General features: G+C 36.3%; 1 protein-coding gene across 1 annotated transcript in view; it reads left to right on the top strand.

Annotated features, from left to right (window-relative positions):
• The first annotated feature begins 1174 nt into the window (after nucleotides 1-1174).
• The window catches only part of LOC123873240, a 60720-nt gene continuing 44118 nt past the window's right edge, over nucleotides 1175-17776 (top strand). The window contains exon 1 of the mRNA XM_045918006.1: nucleotides 1175-1336. The gene's annotated coding sequence lies outside the window, so the exon portion shown is untranslated. The remainder of the gene's footprint in view (nucleotides 1337-17776) is intronic.

Below are 17776 nucleotides of genomic sequence, written 5' to 3'. Positions count from 1 at the left end.
TTTTAATAATAATTAAAAAATGTGATAAACTATACCTATTTATTAATTTTTGCAAAATTAGACTGAAACTAGAAGCGATGGTATTAAATTTAGCTTTACATTACTTTTGCAAAATGAGAATAAATTGTAGAGGTTGAATTTAAAATATAATACAAATGAGTAAAATAATATATTATGTATGCATGACTGAATTTATTAATATTATCTTTAAGTAAATTGGAACCTTTGGGTATTAAAATTGTATTGATTGTATTGATTTTTAAAAATTGTAATTTTAATTAGATTTAAATACCAGGGTACATTGACGGCATTATTAAATTCCTTACTAGTAAGTGATTGTCGCAAAATGAAATATTTTTAAAGTAGTATTATTGTTAAGTATAAAAATTTTATCAACTTATTTATAATTTTTAATGTGAAATTTGAAAAATAATAAATGCGTTTTTATAAAATATAGTTGTGTGATTTAAAAATTCATTTTTGTTAACTTGTACGTAGAAAAAATATAGGATAGCTGACCAAGCCCAAAAGGAGGGTTATTTATTAGATCTGTATGTATGTACGTCCGTACATATGTCTGCTCGTAACTACTCAACGGCTCATCCGATTTTGATAAATGATACGTCATTAGATGCCTCTCTATGACACTCGTGTTTTTTTTAATTGATTAGGAATTATTATTAATTGATTATTTTATGCGCTCTAATGTGCGGACTGAAAAAGATCAAGCGCAAATCGCAGTCAGGGTTTTTTTGAAAACTTTTTAAACTGCTTGTTCTGAGGCCATCATTGCTGAGCAAGAAAAGACAATTAAAAAACATTCTTACGAATAAGGGCGTTTATGCACTCATTCGTATTTAATTCGTATTCATTTCAAAAATCCATCAAATACGAATCGTAAAATTAGTGCACACGCGTCCGTACGTTTTTATGGCGGCCACTTTGAATCGTATTTTACTATAAAATGATAACCCTTATTTTTGGCTTTGCCGCAGTTGGGTAAAAACGAATATGAATTGAATACAAATGAATACACAAACGCCCTAAGGGTGTGAAAAATCTCTGTTATTAAATAAGAAGCTATTACACCTAACCTTGCGTGAGCGCATCCCGTTAAATGTTAGCACAAGCAACCTTGCTGTGCTTAGTTTGAGAATCAGTAGAAAGACTAGCGCTCATCGTGCCGCACGCTGCTGCCGCATTCCAAATTTAAATACGCGCGGGAAAACATGTTCAGGACTTGAGTGGTTCGTTTATCCCATTCGGACAGTATTTAAAAAAAAGTTGTGATTTTTTTTATGCATTTACATCGATGTGGATTTTTTTGTAGCCACTGGTAAGTCTAGTTTTGATTATTTAGAACTTTTAACAGTGCAATAGGGGTATAATTCGGTATGATTTTCTAAATATTCAGTGCAAATTGCAATGAACACTGAATTTGATTTCCATTCAATATTAACTAGGTAAGTGAGATAAGAGTAGGTATACCTATTTCATGAAAAAAGTTTTTTTTTAATAAATTTCAAAACGATACACGAATAACGATACACGAATTTACTTAATTTAATTAATTTATTTAGAACGATATACGAATTTGTTAGATTAGCCGTTGTACTTGTAAAAGGATCCTAGGGTCCTTTGTACTTTTTGATTTTAAAAATTAGGATTAAATAACTACTAAATTATTTATTTAAACTAAAATAACCATAATTAATTATTACTAAATTATTTATTTTAATTAAAATTACTTTATTAATTTATCGAAAGATAACATTACTTAGTAGCGAATTGAAAATAATGTATCTAGATACTAGTTGGAACATGGAGTAAGTATATGGGTACGCGCAGTGACGGGCGATTGTTCCCTGTCGCACTCGCTCAATAGCCCAGCGACAAAACTATTTCAACTACGCACTCTCTTCTCTTTGCTCGCCAACTCTACATTTCATTTACAACAAGTACATAATTCCATTGAATTATAAACTTCCGTCCTACTTCCGTTAAAAGGGCACCGACAGCTGTAAAAGTTATTGAAATGAATTCACTTTGTCGTCACATTCCTCGACACGTCTTGGGTATTGATTAAAACTGCATATGAACTTCATTACAATATATTCTAATAGTAACGGCAGGTACAAGTGAATGGGAACTCTTAGAAAAAACATTGGATGGGTAAATAACAATCGTAGACACGTTTCACCTAGGTATTTAATCTCTGGGAACCGCGGCGGGCAGTCGCGGTGTAGGAAACTACTGGTTGATTAATCTTGTTTACCAACTGAAACACATTTAGACAAATAAAAGACTTCAGGAGGACTTGATAAAGCAAGCGCCGCGAGCGCGTGGACTAGGTGGTATTACTAATTTCTTGCGCGGACCGCATACTTAGAACAAGCGCCCACCGCGTGCCCATTTCATTCCATAGAGCACTATACATTTTGTCTTTATTTATTTATTACAACAAACATTACTTGTACAAAATCTAAGTAATAAGTAGCGACATTCGTTACGCTGTGGGCATCGACGAGTCTGTCGTTACTCGTTAGTTATTCACGCAGATATAGGAACAGTAAACTGTAAATTCTAATGATCATAGTTAAATTCTAATCTAAGTTAAAGTACCTACCTGGATTCTAATGATCATAGTTTAACTCTAATCGAAGGATTGACACAAAGTATCAGGTTACGTTTGGAGAGCTTTCAAATCGGCAAAAAAATAACTGTCATTTTTATGGCACCACCATCTCCAGCGTAGGTACTTGTATATGTCGATTTCAGTGATCTTGTCAAATAGCAAACACCAGCTCATCAAATAGCAAACAAAAAGCCTATAGCGGCCATTTGAAAGCAACAGAGATTACCCGTAAAGAACCTAATGTAGCGACATTCGTTCCGCTGTGGGCATCGACGGGTCTGTCGTTAGTTATTCACGCAGATATAGGAACGGGAAACTGTACCTGTAACTAAGTACCTGGATTCTAATGGCCGTAGTTAAACTCTGATCGACGGTTTCTGGCACAGTGGTGTGGCCTTTAAAGTAGGCGGTCCCGAGTTCGATTACTGTGCTTGGTCAGTTTGGAAATTGTTAACTGACCGAACCGTTAGAAACCCATTGATATTCAGACGATTTTGTACATTGTCATACTTTACATAGGTTTTTCATAAGCTGCGCAGAACTTCGATCGAATTGCTGTTCGAAGCGAAGTTCTGGCTAAATATGCCTTGGAAATAAAATATAAATCTAGCCCTAATGGAATCCTTATGAGATCACTGTCTGTCAATTCGGGGGAATCAAAACCTATAAGTACCTAGACTTACCTACTTCCCGTTGACATAGAATTATGAAATTTGGCTGGTAGCAATAGTAAAGGAAAAAAATATGTTAAAAAAACCAATTTCCAAAAAAACTACAAAATAAAAATTATTTTTTGTTTCTAGACTTGTTGTAAGTATATGAACTATGAAGTCGGGCGAGCTTTATAGTTTCTTTTATTACGCTCGCCCGACTTTACTAACTAGGTATTTTCCTACTGACAGCTAGGTACTAATTTTGGATCGTAAAATAAATCAAATCTTGCGTAGGTACTCACTCGTACCTGTAAATGAAGACTGATTGGTCTTTTATGTATTTTCTTCATTACGTAATTATTATAAAATCTGCAATAAAACTGGCCGGCCGTAACTGCCTATAATTCCGTTTGAAATATTTTTATTGTCGGCGCAAGCGCATAGGCTTTCGTAGAAGTGGTTTGAGCTCTAAAGCCAAGCGTTTATTGGCCATCAATCATAGCGATAGCTATCAATATGACTTCCAGACGATGCTTGTAGATATGTAATTTATTAGATACTAGCTGATGCCCGCAGCTTCGCCCGCGTGGATTGGTCAGATCCCCTGCAGCATCAGGATTGAGGAGTTGGACTCCAAATTTTTTATGAAACAATGTCGCAAAGTTCCTCTATCGACTAAAAAAGAAATGACGCAAATCGGTTCAGAAATCTCGGAGATATCGGTGTACATAGGTAGAAAAACACAACTTCCTTTTTGAAAGTCGGTTAAAAAAGTAGCCTATGTTACTCCCTGGTCGATTCTCTACTTGTCTGTGAAAATCCCGTCAAAATCGGTTCAGCCGTTGCCAAGATTAGCCTTTTCAAACAGACAGACAGACAGACAGACAGACAGACAGACAAAAATTTTAAAAAAGTGTGATTCAGTTATAGTATCGTTCAAATAACCATATGACCTTAATATGTGGTAGTTATTTCGAAATTACAGACAGACACTCCAATTTTATTTATTAGTATAGATTTTAATAATAATTAAATAACTCACGGGATAAAATCGTCCTGTTGATTCGGAGGATCCAGGGTCCTAATATGACTGACTATCCTTTCCTTTTTTTACAACTACCCCGCACGCCACCCGCAAGCAATTTCACCCTCACCACCTGGTGCACTTCGACCACCCGTTGCGCCAGATCCTTTTTTCCACGCACATGCAAACTGTGGAATCAACTCCCATCGGCGGTGTTCTCTCTATTTTACAACATGGGGTTATTCAAGGGGCGGACTAACAAACTGGAAGCCTCTGCGACTGCAAATATCCATGGGCGGCGGTAATCACTTAACATCAGATGACCCGCCGCGCCGGCACGTTTGCTCGCTATTTTTATTTAAAAACAAAACCCCTGGGAAGATTGGTTCAGGTGATGATGATAATGACTCGCCCCCGCTAAACCATTGGACGAACACCACTGGGGTAGGTCTCGTTTACAATAATAATCATAATTCTGTTATTTCTTGGTAACGAAACCACCTCCGATTAGTGAGAACGGTGGTGTTGTTACCAAAATAATTGCAAATGACATGCAGTGGTGTCATTGGTATCGTTATCAAGACATAGTAGACACTAGAGTCTAGACAGTAGTCGAGGCTCCCTAGAGCACTTTCGGTAAGTATCAAAGCTTGAAAGCTCCACGGTTAGCCACCCAGAATATCTCCAGGCCATCATGAAGTTACATTACAATATCGCCGCATTGAAATAAATCTATTGATAGATTTTATCTATTCATAAGAGTTATTTCATTGGAGGAGTATCTCGCATACCTACTGGGTAGGCATTTTTAGTATTCATTTTCGTAGCCCCTAGCTAAAGATGAAACATTGCACGACCACACCAGAGCTTACACTCAGAACTTGGGTACTGTTTCATTTTTTTTGTCTATTATTATTTTGTGATTTTATCTGAGGAATTTTTGACTTGTTAATTCCCTTGTTAATCAAAAAAACCGACTTAAATAACCACAACCACTATAAAGTAAAAAAAAAATTATCGAAAAATATGATATAATATTCCGTCCTCACCTATGGTGCTGAAACGTGGACACTGACAAATGGCCTTGTTCACAAATTCAAAGTTGCTCAGCGAGCTATGGAGAGGGCTATGTTAGGAGTTTCACTGAGGGATAAGATCCGAAATGAGGAGATCCGCAGGAGAACCAAGGTCACTGACATAGCCCAAACTATTAGCAAGCTGAAGTGGCAGTGGGCAGGCCATGCCTGTCGTAGAGGCGATGGCCGTTGGAGCCGGAAAGTCCTTGAGTGGAGACCGCGTTTAAGCAAACGTAGTGTGGGACGCCCTCCAGCACGATGGACCGACGATATAAAGCGGCTGGCGGGAAGTGGCTGGATGAGGAAGGCTGAGGACCGGGTGTGGTGGCGCTCTATAGGGAAGGCCTATGTCCAACAGTGGACGTCCACAGGCTGATGATGATGATGATGATGATGATGATATAATATTAATAATATGTAATAATAAATTAAATTATTTAGTAGGTACTAACCATTTTTTGGAGCCGGTGCCAATTAGCCGGACGAACTTAAACTGTTCATATTATTTGTGACTCCACATTGGCAGCTCATTACAGTCGAATAGAGACCTCCTCCTTCTTTGAAGTCGGTTAAAAATAATGTATGCCGATAGTTTCATGTACAACCAGCTGATACCCGCGACCTCGTTCGCGTGGATGTAGGTTTTTTAAAAATCCCGTGGGAACTCTTTGATTTTCCGGGATAGAAAGTAGTCTATGTGCTAATCCAGAGTATAATCTATGTCCATTCTTTTCAGCCTTATCCGTCCCGTAGTTTTTGCATGAAGGTGTAACAAACACACACACACACACACACACATCCATACACACAAACTTTCGCCTTTATAATTTTAGTGTAAAGTGTGATATAGCGATAGTAAATAACGAATTATAGTGAAAATAAGTTTGTTTTGTACAAACATAGCCTATGTACTTTATCTAAGGTTTCGAACAAGGTTGAAGGTTAGCCCTGCAATGCAACACAATGTAAGATGGTTCAACCCAACAATGGTATCAGTACAATGGGCTGCCACTTTGTACGATGGTCCTCTACCCAATAGCCGGATATTTAGCAAGGCCCGCGTGTATGCCCGGATTAATTACCTAACTCAAACGTTAGCCTCGATTACCAGTCGCGAAAGGCTTTGCGATTCGGCAATAAATTATAGTTAGTGTTAATTATCGCGGCACCACATTAATCCGCGATACGAAATGGCTGAGACAACATCCTATCTTGCACATGCATATACTATTAAAACAGTTATTAGGTTTGTTATTAATCTAAGAGCTAGACAATAAAAAAAATCTGAGTAAACATTCTTTGATGCTTTCGTGTGGGTACCTACTTATACCTACAGAGTGTTTGGTAATTAGAATATAATGACGACACGTACCTATGCTACTTTGATCTGATAAATACAATGCTGAAGTATAATGACGAAATAAAATTAAAAAAATCCATTCAAATTTTTTTTTATGTCAAAGTTTTCATGACCCTTACGTGCCCCTAACTCACTAAGATCGTTGGCCATCATTAAATAGGCGAGCCAACGATCTCAGTGAGTTAGGGCACGTTAGGGTCGTGAAAACTTGGACATAATTTTTTTTTTAAATTTTGTAGTGAAATTTTTATAATTTTATTTCGTCATTATACTTCAGCATATATCAGATCAAAGCATGGGTACGTGTTGTCATTATATACTAATTACCAACACCCTGTATAGTTAGTAGATTAAAAAGTTTTCAAGTACCTAACTAGACTGCAGTTTGCTCTGCATCAGTTCTGGTCCCAATTGAGGAGAAAACATTGAAAAAATCTTTCCACATTTGAAAATGGCGCCATACAGCCACCATACTGAATTTTTTTCAAAAAAATTATAGCCAATGTCGCTCGAAGTGATGTAAGGATTCTAACGATACCCCATACATCCAGATTTTATCAGGCATTATTAAGAAGTTATGGTGGAATCATAGATCTATAAATACTTGGTGGAATAAAGAAACTGACATCTAAGTAAGTAGGTACATTTCTTTTTTTTTAGACAGTCACAGACATGTTAAAAACATTCGACGAGGCAGCTCAATAGACATTAGCTCACATTAACCAAACAAAAGCCTTCTCAAGAAAAATAGAGTTACGTGACAAACGCTACTTTAACTAATGGTTATTGAGTAACACCCGACCATCCGTGAGGAGTTAAATTGCTAAAACGTGTGTTAGGTTTAGGAGGTTAGGATTAGTAGGTAAAAAAGACGTACCTACCTACCAACCCAATTTATTTGTAACCTAGTTCGAGTATAGGTTACCTTCTGTACCTAGATGCAATTGATCACGTCTACAATAGAGTCCATTACGTCACTGTTTGATTTTCATTCAGCATCACCTCAATATTCGATCGGTGTGCTATATTAATTACCAAGGCAAACTGAAATCCGAAAACAAACGTAGAAAGTAGATATCTATACTCGGAGTACTTACCTAACATGTCCTAAAAACAAAATTGAGAAAAAGGAACAAGCACTTCTTTTGATTTTTGACACCAAAATAACAAGTGTAAATTAAAAATTAAAACACCCCCGACAAGTGAAGGTTACAGTAACTAGAAAAGAGCTGATAACTTTCAAACGGCTGAACCGATTTTCTTGGATTATAGCTAAGAACACTCTCGATCAAGCCACCTTTCAAACAAAAAAAACTAAATTAAAATCGGTTCATTCGTTTAGGAGCTACGATGCCACAGACAGATACACAGATACACAGAGACACAGATACACACGTCAAACTTATAACATTCCTCTTTTTGGGTCAGGGGTTAAAAATATGGTAATTGATAACTAAGTTTAAAAAAAGTTACGAAATAAGAAGTTGAATTGAAGGCTATTAGTGCCGGTACTGATCTTCACCCACGTATGATAGGTACGCAAACCAACGTTTGCGAATTGCATAAATCCACAGTTCCAAAATCTTACAAAACGCAGACTTATTAAAATCTTGACCACGCATGCCAATGAGGCCATCCGCATTGTCCTTCTGAGACAGTCCATTCTAAGTAGATTTGTAACATATTTACAAAAATTATATCCAGTTTAAAAAATTAGCTATATAGTGGAGTATAAACGAAGCATTTTCGTCGTAATACGTATTTTTCTGAAAACGATCAATAACTCAAAAACGGGCGGTTTTCGCCCATAAGTGTTTAGAGGTCATTTGTAGCATTTGACCTACTCTACAACTTCTCAAAGAGAAGGTAGCGTTTTTCTGGACTTCGTGGATAAATATCGCACATATGGATAAAAAAATACTAAAAATTATTTCCCCCCTTCAAAACGTTTCTGATTTTAAATAATGTATAAAAAACAAGAATTTTAAACAAAATCATCAAAATCGGAGCTGTTTCTGAGGACTTCCTAAGATTGGCTATTTTACGGCTTTACTTACTCCACTAATAGTATCGACTAATTTGTGTGTAACTCATGTCAAACTCATTATTTTGACTAACTGAACACTTTCAAGTAAAGATTTTTATGTACCTAATCCCGTGAAGATGATACTGCCATTGTCGGAATTAGAATGCCATAAGCCTACTTCGTCGTATTGATTTACAAATTGCGAAAAACCAAATAAAATTTGAATACCCGTCTCATGCACCTCAAGCATAATCAAGAGCAAACTGGTACATTTACAACAGGTACTATCAATTTAACGTCTACTTTCTACAGTAGGTACTTCTTGAATTTAAATCTAAGTAGTCTTACGTGATTTTTTGCAATAAGTATGTACCGCGTTCGGATTACATTGTTATCGGATTTGTGCAATCGTTTATTTGCATAAATTTCGACACTTTCTCCTTTTCTGTAAGTATGCTGTAGTCCAAGAATTACGGAAAAATATCCAATTTTATTGGATAATCTTGGTATTGTCTTTATTTTTCCATATCTATGGCGAGACAAAGGGATGAATATTGCTAAAAGTTCGCAAGGGATTATTTAAATAGAGTCGATTGAATAAGGCGTAAGAAATAATTAATTCAGTATTATTTATTTTGAGCTATTTTTCATATTTTATCTACCTCATAACGTTTTCATAGCACTAATTGGTCATTTACACTTCTTCTTGGGACCAGAGTATTATGACAAACAGAACTTTAGTCAAACCAGCTCTAAATGTTGGTCAGGTCCTCAGATATTTCTATCATAAGATCTGATAGATCTGATCTCAGGTCTGTAGACCAGGAATGTAGTGAATGTATTCAATTTTCAAATATAATTTTTAATTTTCGTGAAATTGTGTACCTAAGTATGTGCTTCCACAAATGTAACCGCTTTCGTTGATATTTCCCTGTGTTTCCGATGCCTAGCAAAGTAATGTGTAATTGCATACCTACACGACATGAGTGCATTGGCTGTAAGTAAATCTTATTGAAAGGAAATGCAGATCCAACGATGGATGCGCTTGGGCGCGTACTTATACTTTCATCTCTTGCGCAATCGAATACCTAAGCATTGAGATTAAAAATGCTTAAGTATGAACGGTTTTTACAAGATACCTTTAATAGGTTTGTGCTGACGACAATCATACTGAAAAGTAAATGATGACGATGAGGTCTAAGTTGGAGCGCGCTTGCCTAGAAAATGCCTAAGTATTCTTTTATACCTTGAAGGTACTTAACTGAAGTTGTGGTAGGTCTGGTGAGAGGCTTCGGCCGTGGCTAATTACCACCCTACCGGCAAAGCCGTGCCGCCAAGTGATTTAGCGTTCCGGTACGATGCCGTGTAGATACCAAAGGAGTATGGGTTTAATGAAAACTGCTATCTCCTTCTAGGTTAGCCCACTTCCATCTTACACTGCATCATCACTTACCACCTGGTGAGATTGCAGTCAAGGGCTAACTTGTATCTGAATAAAAAAAGTAATATGTGGCTTCGTTCACCTCCTATCCATGACTTTTAAGACTTATGGGTCAGTGCAGTGGTCATCGGTCACGAAAATGTTTACCAATTCAAGTAACCCAAACGCTGGGGCTTATTTGGCCCAAAGCCTGGCAATTCATATGGCAATAACGCTAGCGTCTTTGACACCACGCCCATGTTTCCATCAGATAGGTAGATAAATACCTAAATAAAAATAGTTAGTAATTTATAACCTGTGCGTGTGCACGCTGGCCAAAGGTAAAATATAATATTAATTACATAATTGCTACTGCGAGGCGAACATTGCATTATTCATTTAATTCATTATAATTAAAAATGATAATAAAAAATCAACCGGCAACGATGCACGAACTATGATTATTTACAGGGAACTATTGTATTGGGCTGTGATAATCTCGCATTACAGAAACACAACCACACTATTATAGAATCGTACATAATATACAATTGTTAAGAGGGGTCTCTACGTCACTCGCTTCATACAAACGTAGTTCAAATTACATTTGAATATTAAGCAACTAAAGTTTATGAAATGCAGACATGTTCTAGAAACTAATATCTATGTCTGTGGTTTTCCAGATTTCTGTTAATATATTCGATTTCAAAGTTACGCGGTCTTAAAAATTCACATACCCTTTGAGCCCCTGTAATTTTAAAACTACATATTTTTAGAAAAATCTAAAACACCACATACATAGTTTCTAAAATATGTGTGCAAAATTTTATGGACTTTGTTTGCTTAATATTCAAATTGGAAGTACGATTGTATGGAGCAAGAGACGGAGAGAGCCCTGTTAAATGAAATACATTTATTAATGATCGACACTCATCGGTCATCACACTATTCTATACCTTTACAAATTCTGTTGTGCATTATTTTTTCTTTTGTCACTTTAGGAACTTCCATTGTTACAGCATAAGAATACACAGCATAAGAATTTGGTCCTTACCCAGGTAACTATGTACTTGTAAGTATATGGAAATCTCGAAAGCCAATAGTTTTACCATCGATATGGTATTAACCGACTGCATTGGTACATTTGAATTTTCCTAAGGCGCTAAGACAGTTCAATGTGTATTGTGTCGAGTGGTGTAGAGGAGATAATGTCTTCGGAATGCATCCGAGCGCTGCATAACATAACGGTGCCCTATTTACCACTTCACCATGCCGAGAGTCGGAATGCCACGGAATGCGAACTGCGCTACGTTGGAAAATTGTAGATACTTTGTTCCGTTGCTGTTAGAAATAGGCGATAGTCCGCCACGCTGATCAAGTGCGAATTGGCAGACTTCAAACATCTTTGAGAATTTATGGAGAACCCTCAGGCATGCGGGTTTTCTCACGATGTTATAAGTTCTACGTAACTACAATTTTGGTACAGATTGATTAAGCGAATCGCTATTCTCAATGTATAATAAATGTGTCATCCAATCCTGATTCACCCATCAATGCCCAGCCTTTAAACTTTTGGAGGTAAAAAGTTGTTTTGCACAGAAATTCTCTTCATATAATGTAGGCCAGAAGTAAGACCGGAAGTTTCGAAGAGCCGGTAAACGAAAAAAATCAAGAGAAATTAAATTTTAGCGACAATTATCTTAATTCATGAGGTGTTAGTCTTATTTAATAAATACTAGTCCATGGCACAGATATGCAAAATTTATTCAAAATACCGGTTGATCCGACCTCCATAAATTAATTTAATGCCTATCATATCACAAAACATGTCCTAGAAAGATATTTTTATTCTCAACTTGTACTCTTTGAATCCGATAGCACCATCAAGTAATTATTTATTAGAAAGAAACATTGATATGGAAACTAAAGATGCGATCTAGTTTGAAGTTCAAAAAAACCGGCAAGTGCGAATCAAACTCTTCCATCTTCTTCTCTAACTTAGAAAGAGAAAATAAATAATTGATCTAATGTTTAAAAAATAAATCCTTTTATTTGAGACCACAAAACTGTTATTTGAAAGCTTTATTACCGATATTGTAGAAAACCTTGGTAGCAAGAGACTTTTAAACTTCTTGTAAAAACGTAAACCTCTATCAATTCTAATCATTTCGGATTTTTCACTTAACAAACTTGGGGGATAAGAGAGGCATATATACATATGTTTATTTGAAAATTGTAAAGTGAAAAAAATATCATGTCGTCGTAATGAAATGTGATAACATTTTTGAAAGCTTTTTTTTTTAAAACCAGCACGAAACCTGCGAGAAAATGGGCACATTCTCAGAGCTTACTATTTGAAAATCTTCGGTTTCTAGATCAGTGGTTATAGAAAGCTATAAAATATAAGCTCCGATTTATAAGCTGTAATCTGCTTCGTGCATCCAGCGAATACTAACAGCTTTAACTGGACCTCGGGGGCTCGAGTAGGCGAGACCCTTCCCGAGCTAGTATAAAGCCTAATGCACATTGCCCAACAATAAATACTTAACAATTATATATTTTTATATAATTAAAAATAAAAAATAAAAAAAAAGTTAATGAACGTAGGCCGTCTTAATAAACATACACTTTGCATGTTTGAGCGAAATACGTGTAGAGTTTTAGACCTACCTACCTAACTCATAGCTAACTCCGATAAAAGCTGTGTGTAAAATATAAGCGACAAAAGCCCAAGTTCATTGTGGCTAATAAATGCGATAAAGCTTAAAATTACCATTTTATATGGTTTTTTTTGTGTACTCTTTAGTACACAAAAAAAAACCATATAAAATGGTAATTTACTCATAAATCGTTTAAATATTCCTAAATTATTTTGATGTAGGTATATCCATTTTCATATTCAATTAAACTCTTAAAAGTATTTTTGGATCGACGAGAAGAACCAGTAAGAAACTTGGCGGTTGCTCTTTTCAAAGGTAGAAACTTCATTTTTCAAAGATAAGAATTTCATAGTAGGAACATTCTAAGGGTGCCTTTTTTTCTTTTAAGGTGCGGAACCCTAAAAATTTATTTGAAAAAAACATTTTGGAAAAGGCAAATCCTAAACGGCTTCAATTATTTCCTTTTAAATAACAATTACTAAGCAAGCTCATGCAATTAGTCTTTACTTTCTTAGGTACTTCCTGGTACTTTATCCGCGAACAATGAGGTACAGGTTGATTGCACTTGACTATGACTTCGGTACACCGTGTAAGCTGTTCTTCCGCGGGTTATATCACGCGCGTTCAACGTGAGATACTTTATCCTTCTATGTATTTAGAAGGTACCTATTTGTAATCGATTGTTAGTGCTGTAGCATAGACCCCGTAGAGTTTACATTTCCGTAGAGCGCTTTGTTTTTGCTCTATGGTCTCGACTCTCGATGAGGTTTTAGATTTAATTTAATTTATTTTAGTTTTGATTTTTTTTTTAGTTTTCAATTAGGTTTACTTATGTTTATTTTATAGAACTGTCGATTATTTATTATAACTTAAAAAATAAAATAAATTGTGTAAGCTATTAATGTTTGTGTTAGGTAGTATAAGCAAAGCTCAGATAAAGCACACGGTATTATTAAAATATTTTACCGAATAATAATCCAATTATTCGTAACTACCCGATGCCCGCGACTTCGCCCGCGTGGATTTAGGTTTAACGAAATCTCGTGGGAACTCTTTGATTTTGCGGGATAAAAAGTAGCCTTAGTGCTAATCCAGGATATTATAACTATCTCCATTCCAAATTTCAGCCAAATCCGTCCAGTCGTTTTTGCGTGAAGGAGTAACAAACATACACACACACACGCATACACACATACACACAAACTTTCGCCTTTATAATATTAGTGTGATATCGTACGTCTTCCCAAAACATACGCAAGGTACACAGGCCACAAAAAAAGAGCGCGATTGTTATCGGAACAGCAATTATCCAGTTCACGATTTTAAAGTCGCGGGCAACAGCTAGTATTGATATAATTTAAACGATCATATTCGGTTCAGACTACACGTGTACACAGACAAAAAACATCTCTTCTCTTCAACGTCACTATGTATATTGACTTGGATGAATTAAACACTAATTCATCCAAGATATTGTATGATACTTAAAACTCAACATGCCACATAAATTATTGGGTCACCCATCATCTCAATAGGTACCTAACTACATACATATCTGAATCTATCGGATTGGTGTCCAACAACGGACTGCCATGTAGCAAAAAAAAAAAAACACCATCTAAGATATCAAATAACCGCATCGAGAAACACGTCTAAGAGTGGACATAATGATCTTGCTTGTAGAGATGGGTTATACGTGGGTTATATTCGGTTCGGACGATGGAAAACCTCCGTTCTCTTCAACGTCATTATGTATACGGTATGTGGCTTGATGAAAATTAATATGCCACATAAATCATTAGGTCACTCATCATCTCACTGTCTGTATCTAGCGGATTATTGTCCAACAACGGATGCCATGTAGCATCAACATCATAGAGCACATAGACTCAATAAATATATCAGTTCTGTCGGTCTATCGCACCGACCGGCGACCGCCTTGATATCAAATTACCGCAGCGAGAAACACGTCTAGGAGTGGACATGCTTGTAGAGATGGCTTACATTTGGGTTATATTCGGTTTGGACGATGAAAAACATGCCTTCTTTTCAACGTCACCACTATTTATACGGTATATGGCTTGATGAAAATTAACATGCCACATAAATCATTAGGTCACTCATCATCTCACTGTCGGTATGTAGCGGATTCTTATCCAACAACAGAATGCCATGTAGCATCAACATCATAGAGCACATAGACTCGATAAAATATATCGGTTCTGTCGGTCTATCGCACCGACCGCCTTGATATTAAATTACCGCAGCGAGAAACACGTCTAGGAGTGGATATAAAGATCTTGCTTGCTGCAATCAATTCTAAGGTCTTGTTTAATAACTGTCATTTTGTTTTGCGCACCTCATCCAACCCATTGCTCTTGTATATGTCTATTTCAGTGTCCTCTGTCCCATCAAACAATCCCATCAACTGAATGACGATACTGTTCATGCTCCCTACTCTTTTTGACCCATTGGTCCAGTACATTAGAAGGTAGCTTATAACTTCTCCTCTCAAGAGGAAGGGCTCATTGCGTTTCAAAGTACCCACCAGCGTGATGTACCGCAGGGCTGGGCTAACGGGACGCCTGTCTTGAAGCTATTTATTAGTCTATTAACGCTACGGTTACTCTCAAATGCTTTCCTCTACCTACTTAGATACTTTGCTTCTTCGATCACTGGAGATATCTATTGGGAAGCCCTATTATTAACCTGGACCTGCAGTTAAAAGTAAATAACTACTAGGTACATAGCATGTACCTTCGTCATTTAACCTTTATTTTCAATGATACGTTTTCAGTGGTTTATAACCCCCGATCCAAAAAGGGCGTGTTATAAGTTTGACGTGTGTGCCTGTGTATCTGTCTGTGGCATCGTAGCTCCTAAACGAATGAACCGATTTTAATTTAGTTTTTTTGTTTGAAAGGTGGCTCGATTGAGAGGGTTCTTAGCTATACCTACTTAATCGAAGAAAATCGGTTCAGCCGTTTGAAAGTTATCACTTATCAGCTCTTTTCTAGATTTCTTATAGAGGTTTTTGTGTCGGGGGTTTTTTAAACATTGAGTTATATCAAAATAAAGCTAAAATTATAGAGAAGCGTAAAATAAATTTATAATATGCGCGTGCTACTGATAAATTATTTATTAATATTTATTAACCTACAAGCCGTTAGATGGATTTAGACTACTGATATCGGATCGGAATTCCGCCCATCCCAGTTTAGCGTACAAAAGCTTTGATAGGAAATGTGCCTTTCTTGAAGATTTTTTTTTAATTAGGTAGGTACCTATATCAAAACCAAGCACCTACCAACCAGATCAAGTTATCACGAATCTAAAATTTAAGTTAATTATGAATTAGTAATAAAGGACTATAATATATAATATACTTTTGAGTTGTATAAATAAAGAGCAAAGGGGTTCATACAATAGAGCAAAATAAAGACATCCATTATGATTATTTGATTAAAGATTATAAAGAAGGTATACCTACTTAAATATTGGCTCTAGGTATCGTACCGCCAGGTATGTGTCTCATGAAATTCCCATGTACCTACTATATTTTGCATTATTGTGCTCCCGTTTCAAAATTACTAAGGAAATGTTAGGAGTTCGGACAGCCCACGCGAGTTGGGCCCGCAATGATTTGCCCATGTTTCACTTCGAATAACGGTATAGCATTCCCCTCCCTTCCCTTAGGCACGGAACTGTTCCAAATTAAGGGCTCCTACACAGTATAAAAAGTGCCTAAAAGACTAACTTCCAAGTTCCCCAAGTACGTAAACAATATTATTTTAAGTTTCTAGCTCATTAGAGCCACCCGGCACCCGACCTGCACCGCCTGACTCGTGTAGTATTTTTATGATATGGACTTCTATGTACATAGTACATACTGTCATTATCGTTATCCGCTGACGTTACTGGAACCCTACAGTGCACTTTTTGAATCCTCCTCTGTAATCTAAGATTTTAAGAACCAATTCAACCAAGGGATATATCTATCTTGTTCACGAAACTTTGTAAGTGTCTGAAATGGGCTTTGAAATGTTAAAACCACCAAAGAATTACCACGTCGTGTAAGAAAATGCTACTTTTACACCGCTGCGCGAGTAGATAGTCTTGTAGGCGCGAATACCTTTATCAAAAGTTCTGTGTAGGAACCCTTAGTTCTACGTGTTCTTCAAATCTAACGTGTGCTTTGCAAATTATAATAAACGCTTGTGAGTGGTTTCTCCTAAGAAAATTGTATGGTATATTTTATAGCTCAGTTAACTGTTAATAATTTACATGTCTTGTTAAATGTGTAAGTAAGTACATGATTGTTTTTTGACTCGCCTTGTTTCACTGGGTGCAAATTTTTCCCACGCTTTAATACCTGTACTTAGTTGATGTTAATTATAGTTATAGACAAGTGTAAATTAAAAATTTATAACACCCCCGACAAGTAAAGGTTACAGTAAGAACTAGAAAAGAGCGGATAACTTTCAAACGGCTGAACCGATTTTCTTGGATTGTAGCTAAGAATACTCTCGATCAAGCCACCTTTCAAACAAAAAAAACTAAATTGAAATCGGTTCATTAGTTTAGGAGCTACTATGCCACAGATAGATACACAGATACACACGTCAAACTTATAACACCCCTCTTTTTGGGTCGGGGGTTAAAAAGAACTAGAAAGAGATTTTTATTCAAGTAAACCTTTAAAATGCTTTTGAATCGTCACTGAATATATGTATTGTCATTCGGAATGCCGCTCCTACCGAGAAGAATCAGCAAGAAAATCAGTGGTTGCTCTTTTGTCTAAAATTGATTGTGTAATTTTATTAGGTAAGCATAAAATACTACTCTCATATTTTGTCATTCCCACAAACGACTTTTGGACTTTCTTGAGGTGGAGCACTATTAGTTGCAAGCCTATGATGATT

The sequence above is a fragment of the Maniola jurtina genome, chromosome 16, assembly GCF_905333055.1.
Source record: "Maniola jurtina chromosome 16, ilManJurt1.1, whole genome shotgun sequence".
Lineage (NCBI taxonomy): Eukaryota > Metazoa > Arthropoda > Insecta > Lepidoptera > Nymphalidae > Maniola > Maniola jurtina.
Note: the sequence above shows the minus strand (reverse complement) of the source record. Positions and strands in the feature narration are given on the sequence as shown.